The sequence below is a fragment of the Bombina bombina genome, chromosome 6 (assembly GCF_027579735.1).
Source record: "Bombina bombina isolate aBomBom1 chromosome 6, aBomBom1.pri, whole genome shotgun sequence".
Taxonomy (NCBI): domain Eukaryota; kingdom Metazoa; phylum Chordata; class Amphibia; order Anura; family Bombinatoridae; genus Bombina; species Bombina bombina.
The window spans coordinates 912453124-912473764 of NC_069504.1; the positions used below are offsets into that span (position 1 = coordinate 912453124).

The window sequence follows — 20641 nt, forward strand, 5'->3', positions numbered from 1 at the left end:
ATTTCTTCTGGTGATAATTTTTTCAAAGCCAGAATATGGTCTTTGTAATCTATGGTAAAATCAGTGCATTTGGTACACATTCTAAGAGGGGGTTCCACAATGGCTTCTAAACATAATTAACAATGAGTTTCCTCTATGTCAGACATGTTTAAACAGACTAGTAATGAGACCAGCAAGCTTGGAAAACACTTTAATAACTGTGAACAAGCAAAAAATAAAAAACGGTACTGTGCCTTTAAGAGAAAAAAAACAATCACAGAAACTGCAAAACAGTGAAAAAAGCAGTAAATCCTATGAAATTTTTACAGTGTGTATAATAGGCTGCAAGAGCATTGCACCCACTTGCAAATGGATGATTAACCCCTTAGTTTCAAAACCGGATCAAAAAAACAATATAAACGTTTTTAAACAGTCACAACAAACTGCCACTGCTCTACTGTGGCCCTACCTGCCCATACAACGACTTTGGAAGGCACAAAAACCCTTTAGAGAGGTCCTAAATGTTCAGGGGACTCCTTCAGGGAAGCTGGATGTCTCAAGCTATAAAAACTAATGTGAAAATAGGCCCCTCCCAACCTGTACTCACAGTGAGAGGTCCTTAAAAAACTATCCCTAGGCAAAATCTAGCCAGCCATGTGGAAAAAACTAGGCCCCAGAATAAAGTTTTATCACCAAAATGTAATAAACGTTTAAACACCTTCAAGCAAACGTTATATCTATTCAGTAATGTGAGTAAATAATAAAAAATATTACCCTTTACAGCAAGCATGATACCAGTCGTTATTAAATCACTGTAATCAGGCTTACCTTAAATAAATTCGGTATTGTCAGCATTTTCTAGCTTATCATCTCTCTAGAAAAATTAAAATCTGCACATACCTCAGAGCAGGAGACCCTGCACGCCATTCCCCCAGCTGAAGTTACCTCTCTCTTCAGTTATGTGTGAGAACAGCAGTGGATCTTAGTTACAACCTGCTAAGATCATCAAAAAAACCACAGGCAGACTCTTCTTCAACTTTCTGCCTGAGGCTAAAATAGTACAACTCCGGTACCATTTGAAAATAACTAACTTTTGATTGAAGATAAACTACTTTAATGCACCACATCTCTCTAGCTACTTCCCTTGTCGAGAGCTGCAAGAGAATGACTGGGAGGTGGCAGTTAGGGGAGGAGCTATATAGACAGCTCTGCTGTGGGTGATCCTCTAGCAGCTTCCTGTTGGGAAGGAGAATATCCCACAAGTAATGGATGAATCCGTGGACTGGATACACCTTACAAGAGAAAAAAAACACTTGATATTTTGAAGGACAAATAAAATCAGTCCAGATATTTTAACTATTTTTCCTGATGGATCAAAAAAAATATAAACCTACACAAAGTTTATTAAATCCGTACATGACAAATATCAGCTGTGGTATACATGTACCTACTTAAGCATTTGCACATATTTATACTGTCATATAGCCTTACGGACTAGAGGAGCGGCCACATATAGATCAAAAGGTACACATTAGATACTTGTAAATCCATGTCCAGAATAAGCAGAGACTGCGTATACTTGGAAAATAAATACACAATGTACATGGTCCATGAAAATATTAATGATTAATTCTCAGTGTCTGCATGATAAACAGATGTGCATACATATAAATTACCCATAAAATAGGTATAAAAGAGATACCAATAGACCTTATATCTAAAGCATCTCCACTGTAAATGAAGATATTCATGATCAATGTTCAGTATCTGCATGATAGAAACTATATGCCTAGATTTATACATAACATTGGTATAACAGAGATACCAACAGATCTGATCTCTAAAGGATCTCCACTGATTAATTAAAATATAGATAAATCCTGCAAAACTGCATTTGGAAATAAACCTGCAGAATACAATGCATGAAAGGTTTATCCCTAGAGGGGTATATGCTATAGGATTATGTACACTAATAGAATAGGACATGTAATGCCTTGCATACCTACAGAGACAGGGTTCTGCTTAGATAGCTTTTAGCAATTTGCATATCCCAACAGTGTACAGCAGGGCTCGACAAACCCAGGGAGCCACTAGCTCCTAGAATTTTACCACTGGTTCCTAACTTTTTGGGTTATTCTCTATAACTCTATATTCAAATACCATTGTCTAGCTCCTAAAATTAGGTCTAACTAAGTCTAGCTCCCTAATATACTTACTGGCTCCTAAATTTTTAACAGATTTGTTGACCCCTGGTATACAGAACCTGCAAATAATATTCCAAAGAGCATGAAATGTACAACAGTATATAAAATGCAAACTGACATAAAAAAAATAATCTGTTTACATCTACTAGCATTGGTGGGAGTACAGTGCTTAATTGACTTATAAATAAGTATTAATATTGCAGATAGTTAAAATAAATGCTAATAGCACCATATGTCTTTATTTTCAGTACAATATAAAATTGCATATATTATAGTAAATCGGGTACACTATAGATCACATGTGAATGTGCTGTGGTGTACAGCTGCCTTAAGGTCCTTGAAAAAAACACCTGTTTATAGGATGTTATCAAATTTGAACCTTTAGGTTATCAGCACAAGAAGTATTTTGCACATTTATTTTAGAAGACTGAGTTAAAACCACATATTTTTGCCCACCTTTACTTAGTTTGGGGACAGTCGCTAAACAAACTGTCACTATTTTGCATATGTTATTTTTAGCTTCAGAAGTAAAAACAATAGTTTCCCCCTGAGTGACAAGTACAGGGCTAATTCCTTCAGAAAAGTGGACAGTTGTGACTGATACGTATGCAAAATTTGAGGTATACAATTCTCACAGAGTTGAATGGCCTGGCATACTAGAACATATTTGCAAAATAAACATGTATATGTAGACAGAGGGATATCAAAAAGTGAATCCTCAATAGAGATATCAGTGAAGATAGAGACATTTTGTTCCAATTTTTACTTATAATACAATGACACTATATATAAGTATTAGTACAGACAATAACTGGTAGAAAGTCCTCTACACTAAGTAATATATATATATATATAATATAGCCCGTAAGTACCCCATGGCAGCTCCTATATGGGTACTCACCCCCTTCTTGGTAGTGGCCAGCACTGGAAGTAGCTTTAACATCTGGTCCCAACTGTAGTAGTAGAGAATCTAGTTGCTGCGACTCCTCATTGAGAGAGAAAAATCTGGGAACACTGAGGGGGCGTAGCTACTTCTGGGAGCAAAGCCGGTGGCCATGTTAAAAAGTAAAAACACTTTTGATTCTTTTTAACACGGCCACCAAGCATAAAATTCCCATAAAAATCGATCAAACACTGGTCCCCAGCCTAACTGGAGCCTCCTCTATCAAACTCCATATTGAACTAAGTCTTCTTAAAGGCCCATACAACAAAATTTTAAAAGTGCCCCCAAAATTGCCCTTAGAGCTACCAAAGGGCTGTAAAGGTCAGAGGCTTACCTGATGGTGTTCCCAACCTTTAGGGATCTTATAGGGTGAAAAAAATGTATCATAAGGAGAGCAGGTTAAGTCCCCTAGCTATGCTGTATCTGTGTCAGAGTACTTACAAATAGCCCCTAGGATGTATGTGTGCTGTGTAAAGTCACTTAACTTAAGCAGCACCCCTCCACTGGCTTACCAGGCATGTCAATGTCAATGCAGCAGCAGTATCCAGTAGAGAGCCCATCCAGTGCAGGTATCGAGTACCGCAGAGGATTGTAGTAGGAAATACATGAGTCCCTCAGGGGGAGGCTAGGGATGAGTCTCTGTGACGCCTGAGGGTAGTTATAGTTTATGTTCCATTAGGGAAATGCTGTGCACATAACAGGTTATTCCTATGTCCCTGTATAATTCAGCTGCTGTGAACTTTCTCTTCTATTTTCTTTGCAAAAGATACTCCCTAGGGACTCTGGGTCTCACATAGGTCTGAGCTCCCAATTTATAATCCATAAGCAAGTAGCTGTAAAAACCTCTATTCTCAACTATCTCCTATGAGGCCAAGAACAAAACTATAGTGAGAGGTGGGAGGGATTTTAAGCTCTGATATAAGTTCTTGACCTCCACCTAGCGGCAGGAAATATATCCCATATGTTATGGAGGACTGTGGACCATCATCATTTTACGAAAGAAATTGCATGCTATATCTGAATCATAAAAGAAAAATTTGGGGTTTCATATCCCTTTAATATTGTATTTGCAAACACATTTCATAGTTTTGTTAAAATATTTAAACATTTTACTGAAATGAAATGATACTATTTGTTAAAATATGAGTAGTCTCTTTCTCTCCTATGTACACAACTTCCTGGCTGTCTCCTACTTTAAAATAAATTAGCTGACCTCAGGTATATGTCCTATTTTTAGTGTAAATTATTATTCTGATAAACAAATTACACAATTTGTTAAATAAACAAAATATGCAGGCTTGGTTGCAAAGTTTGTGTCTTGTTTAATAAATTATACAATTTAATAGCCATTTTCCAGATGAGGTTATTTCTGCACTTCTGTGACCTTTCTGCAGTACTGTGGACATTAATAAAGGAGAGAGCTTTTCTAAAAATCGGATAAAAATCCAATAAAACATGGTTAAATATGTTTGAATGGAAATAGAATACAACTAATTGTTCATTACTGCATTTAATACATTAGGACAAAATAAATAGTAATTAGAGAAAAGATTTAAGTGGCAACTGTTTGATATTCAAAAAAATTGGTTGATTTAGAATAGTCTATTCTTCGGTTTTCATAAATTTGGCATTATAGATAAGTAGAAAAAAATGGAAAGGACCACTAAATACAGTTAAACAACTGACAAACACACAATAAAAATACATTGTAATAGCATTTACCTTGAATTTGAAATGAGCAGTAGAATATTTTTAGGCAAATTTCAAATGTAAAACAATTTTACCTCCCCTGAATCATGTGACAGGCATAAGCCAATCACAAAATGCATAAATTATATACTGTGCACTTTTGCACATGCTTAATAGGAATCGAAGCCTCCGAAAGTGTGCATATTTCTTGATAAATAGACAAGAGGATTTGAGTTTGTCTACTTTCAGAAATGTGGTTTGTTCACTATAATTGAAGCCATCAAGGTTAAAAATAATTGTTGATTAAATTAAAATGCTTAGAGTGATTGAGACAGTTGAGTATAATCGTTTAAAAAAAAAAAATCTTGAAATATCAAGCAGCATGTTAAAAAAAAAAATGTAAGCAACACAAAAATAGATATACCTGCTAGTATGTAACCTTGGGAAAGGATGCTCTTGTAATTCCTCCCTTCTAATAAGCAGTGTTACAGTTTGGCATGGTCAATTTATCACTGCTGTTGTGGTCACAGGACCTGTCATATTAAATGCTGAACTCTTATTACTCACCCCCCCTCCCTCCCTCTAAATATGCACTGTATGCAAGAGGTTAAAAACGTGCCAATGTGCTTTGTTTTAATTTTAGAGGAACTAATAAATGAGCATAGAAAATGTACTTCAGCAAACTCAGCTAAATCATTTTCTGGAAGGTCATTTTTTGAACATAAACCAAAACCTTATTTTTTATAAAAAGTAATTCAATTAATTCAACAATAAGACAGGAGTAAAGGGGAGTAAATATTTTGGGCTAGATTTCAAGTGGCGCGCTAACGTAAGTTCACATACGATATAGAAATATCTTGCCCCCACTAACTTTCACTCATATTACAACTCAAAAGTAAACGTGAACGCACGAGTGCAATCACATTTTACGCTCACTGAGCTAGCACGACTGAAGAACTTGCGTAATATATAAGGAATTTTTAAAAAAAGTTGCACCAAAAAACATCATAAATACATTAAACATTTACACTCATATAAACAATATCTGATAAAACGTATTCACAAATATTAAAAAAAAAAAGTTATAGGGTTCAAAAGCATATGGTATATGTCAAGGTGTTTGACTGGAAAGGGCTATAATATATATATACATACACACAAATATATATATATATATATATATATATATATATATACACACACATACACATATATATACATGTCTAAATATGTGTATGTATATATATATATATATATATATATATATATATATATATATGTGTGTGTGTGTGTGTGTGTGTGTGTGTGTGTGTGTGTGTGTGTGTGTGTGTATTTATATGTGCATATATGTATACACACACACACACACACTTTGCAGCTCTTTCCACTCAAATACTATTTAATAAAGTGGTTTAGTGTGTATATACAGTAAATACTTTACATTCCAATGTTCTTGACAAAGGGGAAAATGTTATAAGTATTTTTAAAAAGATATTCCTAAATATATCTTTACATAACGTTCATCAAAAGAAGGTAAGCTCAGACGTTCCATGTAAATAAAACTTGACTTTTATTGTCCATAATTAAAATCTGGAGATACACACAAAGAAGGAAAAAGATGGTGTGATAAACACAGCTTACACGTTTTGTCGAATTGCCGTAGTCATAACCCTGTGCTCTATCACACCTGCTACATCTTATGTAATGGGATCTTTCTCCTGATTGGATAAAAGAATTTAAAAGAAACATACACCTTTAAATAGATATTAACATTGAATGCTAAATGAGATGGCAAGAAAAGCACCTTATTTACATGACACTGAAATAAACTGTACATACATATATGGCGCATATAGAACAGTATAGTTATGACATATATATAGAAATAAAGTGTTAATCCTGAACACAAATTCTATATTTCTTATTGGCCATAGTTTTCTCAGGTAAATGATGAGGACATATTTCCTCATCGATATGTGAATTTGACTCCATCTACCTGGTAAGAAGATTCCACTGTTTGTATACTGGGATATGTTTGCCAAAAGTACAGAGGACGTATCACTAACTTCTTGTTACTATATATATATATATATATATATATATATATATATATATATATATATATATATATATATATATATATATATATATACACATACACACACACACACGTATATACATAGGAATATATATTACAAAAAATCAAATATATATATATATATATATATATATATATATATATATATATTTAAAAATAAAAAGAACATTTTCTTCTGTTAAGAACATTGGAATGTAAAATATATAAAACTCACATTGGCTATAGCACAATTGGTTTAACGTGATCGTGCAAGCAATAGGTGTAAGGCTTTGATTTATTTTTTTTTACTTTGCAACTTCATTAAAGTCTATGGGGAGAAGATATCCGAAGTCCTGAAGTTACCATTTACTTCCAACCTGTAATATACGCGCTAACTTGCATGCGTTAAAACTTTACTTTTATGGGGCGGAGCCAACATGCTACGGAGCAAGACGCAGATCCCTGAAGCTCCTGATAATAAGTGTAAAAATGCCTAATAATTCAGGGTAATTCATCTCAAAACAACATACTTTCTTCAACACAAGTACCATATGAGAAGTTAGCATTCTGTGGCTGTGGAGATATGAATGGGAACCCCTTGCTTTGGCCTGCCAAGACAACTAAAGGGTGAACGGTGGCGTGGTTTGAGAGCCGCCATCTGAACATAATTGGTGTGGGTATGGCGACCCGGGTTTGCTGCTACCTTATTACATTCCTAAAAGGCTAGAATATTTGGATATGCAACTCTAGCTAAAACCCTCAGCCTTAACAAACAACTCTGGCAGCTCCTACCCTACACTGAGAAACAACAATGACGAACCCCACCGCCATATTGGAAGTGCTTGACCTGCTATTATGGGAACACCGACTAGCTTTTTTGGACACTATCAAGGCAGCTTTTGCACCCTCGGGATCCAACTATGTTGGAGTATATAGCGGAGGAGATGGTGCGCTGGAGTCCCTAGCGCTGCCGCCTGTCGCCCCTACAAGTATCGACAAGCCGACAGGAGTAACCGAGACCACGCAGGAGTATTTGCCAGTCTCCAGCTTGGTTTCTATTAAGAGGCCGACTGCTAAGAGGCCTAGTGATGCGTTTGCCGGAAATGTGGCTATGTCTCGCTTTGTGCACAATCGGATGGAAACCCCGGGTGAGTTCATGTATAGCAGCTGCAATATGACATCTTCCTGCTCACCTATATCATCTCTATGTCCTAACATTGACTTGATGGCCAAATTTATAGCAGCACCTGTCTGGCAGTGGAGTTCTCTTATACCTCGCTCTACCCCAAGGTCTGGTATTGGGTGATTGAGATGATTATTTTTAATCTGTCTCAAAGGTCCCCTAAGGTATATGACCTGCTAATGGTAATGAGGACATTAACGTTTGATATGTGTTAGCGGGGACTTATAGCTTTCACTTCACTCCACAGACACTGCCCCTTCACAATATCTTGAGTGGGTCTAGGAGTTGGTAACAACACATGGACATTAAAATACCTTTGAGCCAGTGAACATCCTCAGCCTCTGGATTTGGTTAATGCTTTAGACTTTCAATAAAGCCCTGTAAAATATACCTTTTTATGAAGACAAGCTCATTGTGCATACTTGAAATTTTTTCTCATAACAGGGACACCTGCTTACAATTCAAGATATATTTGTTAAGTACATCAGAAGTACACTATGCACCATAGTGATTTGCGTGCTCTCATTGGAGGACTCAATTGGCAGAATGTTTATATTACAACTAAAAGTCTCCTATTGTTTATATATTTATTTCTTGGTTCAAAAGTTGGGTATTAATCTCTCTGCATATACTGGGATTCTTGGTATAATTACTAGATGTGGCGCGCTGCTGCCTGCGGCCGGGGTGGCGGGGCGCTCATATATTTTGCACATATTTGGCCCAGTAGAAATATTGCAGTTATAGCTTTACACAGTAATGCACAATGGCTCGCGCAAGCAATGCTCTTTTTATATCCTATGATAAAGCTTTAGGTTTACCACTAACATCATTTTTATAACTGTCCCCACATCTATATAATCTTACAAATTTAAATTTGAGATATCCTATCGAAATCTAGCTACAACCCTTATATGTATGTAGCTCCTTTTATCCTACCATATCCTGCTATGTATACTCACCCTACAGCCCACCCTTAACTATATTACTAGTTTTCTTCAGCAGTGCCACAAGTAAGAGTGTCTATCTATAAATTTTGGTTGCTCACAATTGTTTCTATGTGTGAAAAGTTATGTCGGGTGATTGCACACTCACTTCCCTAGTCCTAGTTCGGAGATGGCGGGACTACCCACAAATATCACAAATATAATAAATATTTTGAGGCCAATACATAGAATGTTAGTAATATGGATCACTTCATATATTTATATCACCTCCTCCCCCCACCCATGATAATGTACCCTCTATCTTAGAGGGGCTCAATACGCGGTTTGTCTTGTGTATACCGCAATCTAACTGTTGCATTCCTCACTTCCTACGCTTTAATTCCCACATACTATTTAAGAGAGCAGGACTGATCACTGTTGCCTCCCATCTGTATATATGCTCCTAACACGACGTCTGGTAGCCCCTATCAAGATGCTAGATTGAATACACCAGGTCAGACTTCATCTATTACTACAGGAAGCAAATACTATATTTAAATATCCCACCTCAGATTCTATCTATCATCACAGGAAGTGTATATTGTTTTATATTCTACATAGCATTATATATACTGGTTATACTTTACCTACCTTATTCATTTCAAGAAAGTTGCTATACGCGTGAATTTACATAAATTATGAGTAGCCCTGAGGATTCATTAGTATTCCTAGTTAATACCCCCCATGTCTTATGTTATATGAATCTTCGGGTGCTCAGGAACAAAATTGCTGTTAAACTTAAAAAAAAAAATAGAGGTTTAACATTGAGATCCAAAAGTGGTCTCCTGGGTTACAAGTTCCTTCTCTCGCTTTATTATTTCCTGCTACTTTTGTTGGCCCAAGAGTAATCTATTGTGTCAGGTAGAAGGTTCCTGAATGATTAGCATCTTATCTGTTTAATGGTTACAAACTATGTAAACTGTTGGCTAAACGTCTCTTGCATGTTTATTTTATTACTCCTGTAACATTGAAGCCTTATCTCATATGGCAAAAGAATGTGTTATTATGATATATGTATGTCTTTAACTAAACCTCAATAAAAATTATAAAAAAAAAACACCTTTACTTTTATTGGTGTTTCTGCACGAGTGAAATTGCTAGTGTGCCGCTTGTAATCTGGCCCTTTATTGGTTAAATTCCGTTTGGATGATATTGAGAATATATCAATGAAGACTAGAATTCAAATTATATATTTTCTTTTCAATGAGAAAATCAGCACCATCTTTCTCCAAATGTGAGGAGAGACACCTGACATATGAGATTTATAGTATATAACACTCTTAAAGGGAACTTTCTAACATGCTGTTTATTGAAAACGGTATTACTGTTCCTGCTGCCATAGTCTTGCACTGCGTGAGTTTCCAGCATAGGATACAAGGACTAATGAAAAATCAGTAGTGCTCATTTCTAAATCATTAAGCAGCATTTGGATACAGTATCCTATCCATGTGAGAAAATGCATGAATACCACAATCATTTAATGACTTTTATGAAGTACTCTTGCATAAGCATTAATCAGATCAAGCTTATAAAAAATATAGTTTCCTTGTTACTGCTTCCACTAATGAAGAACCATCTTTATTTAAAAAAAGAAAATAGCAGTTTTGCAGCACTTAACAGAAATCATGTATGTTACTGTTCATTAAAAATTTATGTGAAGGGTTTGAAAGCCAAGTTTTGAATTTAATATTTCTTTAAAGGATATAATTTAATATAAATATATCTATATATTTAAGTCAGATAGAACATGCAATTTTAAGCAACTTTTCAATTTACTTTTAAAATGTTACTTTTCATTTTACTATTTTCAAATGTGTTCTCCTTTGTTGAAGAGTAATTGTACTTAGTCTAATAGGAGCGTGCACATCTTTTCTATTATATAGTAGCAGAGTTTGCAACATTGTAGCAGTGTTATACTAAATTGCAAACACTACAGTCATAGAGTATTAAAGGCAAGTGTACGCTCCTGAGCTAGTATATGATTATGTACAGTAGATTTACTCTTGATAGCAGGAGAACAAAGCAAATTTGATAATATAAGTGAATTGGAGAGTTGTTTAAAATGACATGTTCTATAAAAACAATGGGAGTTTATATTTGACTTTACTATTCCTTTAAATATACTTCTTTAACCCATGTAAATGAGGTAAACACATAGTTAAAGTCAGCTCCTGAGACACAATGCACTACTTTCACCTGTTAACAATTCCTAGAAGTCTCCATATAACTATACCAGTCCCACTGCATCTGAAAATCTGTGTTTATTATATTACCACCCACTTTACTGCAATCATCTGCAAATGTCCCAACTGATTTAACTGCAGGGACAAAGTAAATCTCCCCACAATCTCTTTATTTTCAATCTTGCTGTATTCTGCTATACTTTCTCGTTGTTTTGGTCAGGTTTGCTAGCACCAATTGCCATTATTTGTCCTATTCTCACACTTGCTACAAATAATTTCCAATCTTAAAAGGGACATAAAACAAACAACTTTTGTTTCATGATTTAGAAAGAGAAACATTTTAAACAACTTTCCAATGTGCTTCTATTAGCTAAATTGCTTCATTCTCTTGGTATCCTTTGTTGAAGAAGCAGCAATGCATTACTGGGAGCAAGTTAATACACTGGGTGAGCCAATAACATGAGGCATAAATGATCAGCCACCAATCAGCAGCTTCTGAGCCTACTTAGGTATCCTTTTGAACAAAGGATAGCAATAGAACAAAACAAATTAGATAGACGTAAATTGGAAAGTTGTTTAAATTCACATGATCTATCTGATCCATGAAAGAAAAAAAAAATGTGTTTCATGTCCCTTCAACGTCGATTTGACTCCACATCAGTTTCTCCCTCACCCTCTTTGTCAGATTGTTCTCCTTTAAGATGTAAGATGAGAGCCTCTCTTTCTGTCATTGGCTTTTTAAAAAGTTAGAATCAACAACTTCATCAATCTCTCAGGGCACAGATTACACATGAAATCAGGCATCGGGTCAGCTTCCAGCTTACAATTCATCCAAGCCAAAATAAACCAAACCCAGACAAATCCCAGACCTATCACCAGTTTAGGTAGCTGCATTGGATTTTCACTTGAGGGTCTCAAAACCACCGGTAGGATTAATCGTTATAAGAACAGTTAGGGAAGAAAGCTTGGCAAACACCCTTTAACTCAGCTCATTGAAAGGAGATCAAGTTTTATTTTGGAAAAAACATTTTTAACTTTGAGCTGTCTGAAGATATTCTGAGGAAACAAAAGGTATTGGCAAGAGGCTCTGGGGATAATGCTAAAAAGTAAGCTATTGTTATATCCTCTTAATATATTAGTTATACTCAATTGCAATAACGTTTTTGGAAGCAACACCAATTAACATTCCTGGGATTAGTTAGTTGATCTTAAAGATGTATCTGAACCATCTAATGCTTTGCTTAAAACATATGTGTTCCCAAAAAGGCATTAAAGGGGTCATGATTCAGACAGAGCAGCGGTCACCAACCGGTGGTCCGTGGACCACTGGTCGTTCGTGAGAAGATGTTGGTGGTCTGTGAAACCATCAAGCGGGAATTAATCTCCTCTGATGGTGTCATCCCATCAGCCACAACTCCCTACAGTGCCTGGCTGGACATCAGTGAAAATCGACGGAGGAGAAGTTAAATTACAAATCTCCCTACGCACAATGCGTAGTACTGCGCAACTTGCGTAGCTAGATTGTATTTTTAATTCCTCCCGCCCAGCGCGCTGCTCAGAGGAAGATGCTTTCATTCTAAAGCCAGCAGAGGTTGGTATAGCTTTGGCTTGAAATAGTGGAATTAAAGTATATAAAAAAATTCTCTCTTATATTTCATTTATTTTCTTCCCTTTACCTGTCTCTTTGAAGTAGTTTTCCAAATTCCTTAAGATGGACTTACATCACTGTTTGTCTTCCTTCCCTCAATCTTCTTTCTTCTTTTTTTTATTAAATATTATTTTTCATTCTAACAATTTCCCCACGCACAAAGCCATTCCACCTGAATTCCATTAATTGCCATTAAGCAGATCAGCCATATCCCACCAGTATTATAGTAATTGCCAGTAACATCAGTTGTGGTTAGCTCACATCCATATTGAGAGCTTTCTGATATAAATTTAATTTATTACTCCGATCTCTGTCCATGATCATAAGTAGTTTTGAATAATTCCTAACTGGGGAGGTAACTTGGAAGTCTTGTGGTCTTTTTAAACTTTCTGCCTCTCTGTTTCCAGTTCAAAAGTTGCCACTCACCCTTCATCTGTCATTTGGAAATATTCTCTCTGTTCTGTCATTCGGTTAGTTAAAGTGTCAGTAAACCCAAAAAATAATGTTATATAATTCTGCACATAGTGCAGAATTATATAACATTATATTAGTGTTATCGTTATAAAACTTAATATTCCCTTTAAATTTTTTTAAAATATGGCTGTTTTTCAGACCGCGCCATTACACTAAGTGCAGCTCGCTCCTACTGTCAGACAGAGCAGGAGCGAGCTGCACTTAGCGCAATGGTGCGGTCGGGCCGGGCTGTGACTATACAGCTGGTCCGATGCGTTGTGTAATAAAAACAGACCCGCTCAGAAGAGCACAGAGAGCGGGTCTGAAAAACAGCCATATTTTAAAAATATTCAAAGGGAATATTAAGTTTTATAACGATAACACTAATATAATGTTATATAATTCTGCACTATGTGCAGAATTATATAACATTATTTTTTAGGTTTACTGGCCCTTTAATTCCAAAAAATAATTCTTAAAAATGTGTAAATATATACATAATGTAAACTGAGCTATGGTTATACTAATTATGTACAGTATGTGTGTGTATGTATGTGTATTAGGGCTGCGCAATTAATCACGGATGTGATTTTAAACCGCAATTAATCGCAGCGGTTTTAAAACCGCGAGAGTATGTGATTTTAGCCCCACCCCCTTTGACGTCACCTATGACGTACAGGAGGGCCGCCGACTTGCCGTGCCCGCCTTGCGACATTGAGACGACTTACGGGGGAGCGCTGTGGCTGATGCGGGTTACAGGGAGGGGGTGTGCGCGCTGTGGCTGATGCGGGTTACAGGGAGGGGGGTGCGCTGGGACTTATGTGGGTTGGGGGCTGATGGTGGTTACAGGCGGTGCTTATGATGTTAAAGGGGGTGCTTATTGGGGGGTTACAATGGGAGCTGATGGGACTTATATAGGTTACACAGGGGGTGCTATTGGGGGTTACAATGGGAGCTGATGGCACTGTGGCTGATGCGGGTAACAGGGAGAGGGGTGCACACGCTGTGGCTGATAAGGGTTACAGGGAGGGAGGTGCACTGGGACTTATGTGGGTTGGGGGCTGATGGTGGTTACAGGCAGTGCGGTGATTATGATGTTAAAGGGGGTGCTTATTGGGGGGTTACAGTGGGAGCTGATGGGACTTATGTTGGTTATACAGGGGGTGCTATTGGGGGTTACAGTGGAAGCTGATGGCGCTGTGGCTGATGCAGGTTACAGGGAAGAGGTGTGCACGCTGTGGCTGATGGTGGTTACAGGGAGGTGGGTGCATTGTAACTTATGTGGGTTGGGGCTGATGGTGGTTACAGGCGGTGCAGTGCTTATGATGTTAAAGGGGTGCTTATTGGGGGGTTACAGTGGGAGCTGATGGGACTAAAGTAGGTTACACAGGGGGTGCTATTGAGGGTTACTGACATGAAAATCGCCCTAATGTGTATGTATATATATATATATATATATATATATATATATATATACACACACACACATTATAGAGGTTTGTACCTTTTTTAAAAATAAAATCATGTTAGTGGTCCACGGAATTCCAAATTGTGAGTTTAGTGGTCCCTAAAGGTCCGAAAGGTGGGCGACCCCTGATATAGAGCATGCAATTGTCAACAATTTTCTAATTTATTTCTATTGTCAATTTTTCAGCGTTCTCTTGGTATATTTTGTTAAAAACCAGGGGCGTATATTTAGGTGCCTGCTTATTTCTGGAGCACTATATGGCAGCAGATTTGCAAGATTGTTATCCATTTGCAAGAGTCCTAGATTGCAGCACTACTTCCTGCCATGTAGTGCTCCAGATGCCTACCTAGGTATCTATTTAACACAGGGGGAACAAAACAAATTTGATTATAGACATAAATTGGAAACTTTTTTTAAACTTGTATGCTCTGTCTGAATCGCAAAAGAAAATATCTCAGAAACATATTTTAAGTCTGGTATACAGGGAACCATTTGTATTTCCAGGCAACTGCAAGATAAGAATCATTGAGAAAGTAAGTGGCCAATCAATAGTTAGCTGCAGTAAAATCACAAATTGTAGCAATTGACCAAAAAAGGAGGTTAAAGGGAGATTGTACTGTAAAGGTTTTCCATGGAATGTGTCTGTGATCCATTTCATTTTACCTGTTAGAATATAATAATTTGTTAAATATAGCTCAATTACTTTGTAGTCATTTGAAATAGCTGTGCTAATTGCTTATTAAAACCTCTATATGCTGTAAACTATGAATACTGCAGCATACTTTATAGAAAAGATATGTAAAAAGAAACAGCAGCAGAAATCAACTTCCCAGTGTGAGGTTGTTAACAGTGCTTGAAATATAATAAACACTTATCATCTACATGCCTAGGTAAATTGTCCCTTTAATGTACCATTAAATGTTATTATTATTATCGGTTATTTGTAGAGCGCCAACAGATTCCGCAGCGCTAAAGTATTGGAAATACCTCCTTTAGGTTTAATCTACCAATTGACATTTAAAATTACAGCAGCTATGTATTGGCATTTGTGTAAATACAATGAGATAAGAAAGGTTTCAATGAATAAAACCCTTTTTCAAATACATAAATAAAGGAGAAATTTCCCATAATACTCTGCTGCTGGTATAGCAAGTTATTGAGAACACATTAAAAAAACAGTAAAGTAAAAATTAAACTTTCATGATTCAGATTGAGCATGCAATATTAAATGTCTTCCCCATTTACTTCTATCATTAAATTTGCTTTGTTCTCTTGGTATCCTTTGTTGAAGAGTAAACATAGGTAGGCTGATAGGAGTTTAGGAGTGTGCACATGTCTTCATCATTCTATTGCAGCAGTGTTTGATATTGTGTATAACATTGCTATAAACAATATTGCAAACACTGTTGCCAGATGGCTAGAGGTACGTGCACACTCCTGAACTCACCTAGGATTACTCTTTAAAGGGACATTAAACCCAACATTTTTCTTTCATTATTCAGATAGACAATACAATTTTAAACAACATTCCAATTTACTTCTATTATCTAATTTGCTTCATTCTTTAGATATCCTTTGTTTACAAATAGCAATGAACATGGGTGAGCCAATCACACAAGGCATCTATGTGCAGCCACCTGAGCTTCTGAGTCTATCTAGATATGCTTTTCAGCAAAGGCTATCAAGAGAATGAAGCAAATTAGGTAATAGAAGAAAATTAGAAAGTTGTTTAAAATGGCATGCTCTTTCTAAATCATGAAAGAAAAAAATTGGGTTTAATGTCCCTTTAAGAAAGGATGCCACGGGAACTAGCAAAATTGATAATAGAAGTAAATTAGAAGAGGATCTGTCAAATCCATTTAAGTTTAAAGGGACAATGAACCCAAATTTTTTCTTCCGCGATTCAGATAGAGCATGCAATTTTAAGCATCTTTCTAATTTACTCCTATTATCAAATGTTCTTCATTCTCTTGGTAACTTCATTTGAAACGCAAGAATGTAAGTTTAGATGCCGGCCCATTTTTGGTGAACAACCTAGGTTGTTCTTGCTGATTGGTAGATTAATTTAACCGACCAATCAGCAAGTGCTGTCCATGGTTCTGAACAAAAAATAGATTAAATGCCTTCTTTTTAAAATAAAGATAGCAAGAGAACGAAGAAAAATTGATAATAGGAATAAATAAGAAAGTTGCTTAAAATTGCATGATTTATCTGAATCACGAAATAAAAAATTTGGGTTCAGTGTCCCTTTAATTTTTACTTTACTATCCCTTTAAGGGGAAAGTAATTTCACAGTAAAGTTCATTTAAAGGGACATTGTACACTAGTTTTTTCTTTGCATAAATGTTTTGTAGATGATCCATTTATATAGCCCATCTGGTAGTGTTTTGTAACAATGTATAGTTTTGCTTATTTTTTAATAACATTGTGCTGATTTTCAGAGTCCTAACCAAGCCACATAGTGTCAGATGTATATGTGTGTTTACAAACTCCTGCTGGCTCCTGTTTATGCTATCTGTCTTTCATTCATATGTAGGGAAGGGGGGAGTGTCTTCTCTTCTTGTTTTCCCAGTCCCTTTCACTGGGAGTTCCAGCCTAACCTCATCAACAGTGCTAAACGGAGAGCTTCTAAGTAAGTTTTTAAAAGATTTTATACTGGATTTTAAGATCAGTATCTGTGCATATTCTTCTTTATAGTAGTGTCTGTTACATGCAGTTATATGAAAATAGGTGTATACTGTCCCTTTAAGAAGAAGAAAAAAAAAGAACCCTGTTTAAAGTGAATGTAAATTGTGATGATAAAGTGCCCATTTTTAAAAAAATTCAATTAAAAACAGGGGCACTTTAATTCATCAAAATTTACATTTCACTTGTGTTGTGAAAATACTTACCTTTTAATCTTGACAGCCGCTCCAGCTTCCTCCGGTCGTCGCAAGTCTCTTCCTACATAAAAGGGCACTTTAATTCATCAAAATTTACATTTCACTTGTGTTGTGAAAATACTTACCTTTTAATCTTGACAGACGCTCCAGCTTCCTCCGGTCGTCGCAAGCCTCTTCCTACATCATAAATGACGGATCAGTCATCCTCCAATCACGGCTTCCCCCCAGGGGAATCAGTGTCTGATTCAACGCCGTGATTGGAGGAAACCGGATTCCTCATTTTAGACCCAGGAAGAGGCTTGCGACGGGCGGAGGATACGATGCAGCGGCTGTCAAGATTAAAAGGTAAGTATTTTCACAACACAAGTGAAATACAAATTTTGATGACTTAAAGTGCCCCTGTTTTTTAATTGTTTTTTTTTAAAAACGGGCACTTTATCATCACAATTTACATTCACTTTAAGCAACCTATGCTGAAAGCAACGGGTGCAGAAAATGTAATCCCTATTTACATCGCCTGACAACAGGGTGTCCTTGCATTTGCAACATCTCCTCTCTAAGAGTCAAGAATAAAAGAAGCAGATGTCCTAAACCGAATGGCAATATAGTTTAGAGTGCTCTGTAAAGAAAACGATCAGGTCCACATCATCAGTATCAGATCTAGAGACCAAAAGGAGCCTCTAATCAGTCCTTACAGGCAACCTAGTATAATAAAGCTGCTAACAGGTGAAAAAAGAACCAGGGGAATGAACAGTTCCCAGGGGCTATCAAGAGAGAAAGCGCAGAAGAGCTGGACTTAAACAGTAGTGCACATTACTGAGATACAACCAACCTTGGTTTTGAACTACAGATCAAGAAGAGGAAACTAATACAGAAGCACTTATAAAGTGACTGACAGACAAAGCAGAATCAAGAGCATAACTGGTTCTAGATGCAGAGCGTCAGAATCTAAAACCATTGATCCTCAACAATGCTGTACAGCACAATATATTGATTTAGACCACTGGTTATCAAACCTGCCCTCAGACCTCCCTAACAGGACACATTTTGAGGATATCTGAACTGGAGCACAGGTGAAATAATCAGCTGATTAGTAAACATGGTTATTTTACTGGATTTCTTCCAAGGTTATCCAGAAAACCTGGACCGTTGGGGAGGCCTGAGGACAGGTTTGAAGACCAGTGATTTAGACTCACCACAACAGCCTTCCCTACATGAAAGGGTCAACATTTCATTCATGTTTCAGATAGAGCATACAACATTAAACAATTTTCCATCTTCTATTATCTAATTTGTTTTGTTCTCTTGGTATCTTTTTCTGATTTTCTAAAAATGCTTGGTCTGCTGAAAAAATGGGGAATTGTTTGAGTGGCTACCTCACAGAAAAAAAAAAGTTAAAGTGTGTAAATGCAGTTAGGGCCAAACAACTGAAAACACCGCAGGGTGTGAAAATGACCCAGCAGCAAAAGGGTTAATGTGTTCTAATCTACCCAGTGATACATTTTATCTTGCTGGAGTGTATTCACCCGTTTAGAAATGGGCATGGTGTTTGAATACCGGTGCAAGGGCCCTCAAAGGATATGTGAATATGCCGCAGAAAAACAGTAATGCATTGTTAGAAGCATTTTTGCTAACGCACGTATAATGCAAAAATTCTTCTATTTCAAACTGAAATGCATTCATGCATATTTTATTTTTAACTTTTCTATCCCTTTAATTAAACTAGCATTTTTAAAAAAAAAAAAAATACAGTTTTGTGTCCTTTCAAAAGTGTGCACAAGCAAAATTATGTGTGATTACATTTCTGAAGGTAAATGAAATGCTAACACATTTAACTGCACAAAAACAACGTAAGTACAGATGGTCTGTCATTGCTAGTATTGTTCACTAGTTTGTTACTGATAAAGAATAAAGCAGACAAGGAACATAATGAGCATAATAGTAACTTTCTATTTGCTTCTGAGTACATTTGACACCATGACTTGTTACACTTACAAATATTATTCTTGCTGTTGAAATAATACTACTGCTAATAATTATAAAGCATATAACATATTGAAAAACAAAACTTTACAGTAAAACAGCTATCATAATCACATAACCAAATATAACTAATTAAGCAAAATGATTGTAAAAATCATAAATATAACCACCTTTCAGTAACCATGTAGCCCTTTAAGTAGAAAAAGTTTTTATAGTTTAAATTACACCATACAGTCTATACCTGCAGATTTGTGCAGCAGCTGTTTATGAAACAAATTAGCTTTGCAATATTGATTTCCACCAACAAAGCAAGTAGCTTTGCTGTCTAGTAAGATATAATGGTTTATGCATCAGAGGAAATACACTTACATGAAATAAGTAGAGCAATTCAAATAAAAGCCTTATGCTAGGAAATACAACCAAATAAATATGCTTTCAGATTTGTATTTAATGGTTTAACTGTACCTTGAGTTAAATCAGCAGAAAATAAGAGACATTAAGTAATACACACACAGGCAAGTGAGATGATGCCACGCTATTTACTTCCTCAAACTAGAGCAGCTGTTTCTATCCAATAGAAAGAGCAATCACATTTGTGGTTCACACGATGCTCACTAAAACAAGCTTTGTGATTGGCTGACCAAGCATGATTCATTCACAAGCTCTATAGAAGTAAATAAAAAATAAAAAAAATAAAAAAAAAGAAGCTCTTTTACAGAAATTCCAATTTCCTGAGCAGTTTGGAAAATTCTCGGTTCGCTTAGAACCACTAGAAAAAGATTTATTTTTTATTTTTTTATCAGACAAGAAAATAAGCTGTACTTTAACTATATACCACCGTCCACCTGTGGTAACGTAGTGTCGATGAAGAGAACTCGCAATTAACGCAGACTATTCAAGATGTTTGAAATAATTTTGCAATTATTTTTAAAATGGTGTAGTCTGCTGTCAGGGGGGCAGGGGTTG

General features: G+C 36.2%; 1 protein-coding gene across 2 annotated transcripts in view; it reads right to left on the reverse strand.

The window, feature by feature from the left end:
* Nucleotides 1-20225, reverse strand: part of SIL1 (SIL1 nucleotide exchange factor) — a 330998-nt gene extending 310773 nt beyond the window's left edge. Inside the window, exon 1 of one of the 2 annotated variants that reach the window (XM_053718549.1) lies at nt 20141-20225. The gene's annotated coding sequence lies outside the window, so the exon portion shown is untranslated. The remainder of the gene's footprint in view (nt 1-20140) is intronic. The other variant, XM_053718550.1, reaches the window with a different exon arrangement.
* Nucleotides 20226-20641: the final 416 nt, after the last annotated feature.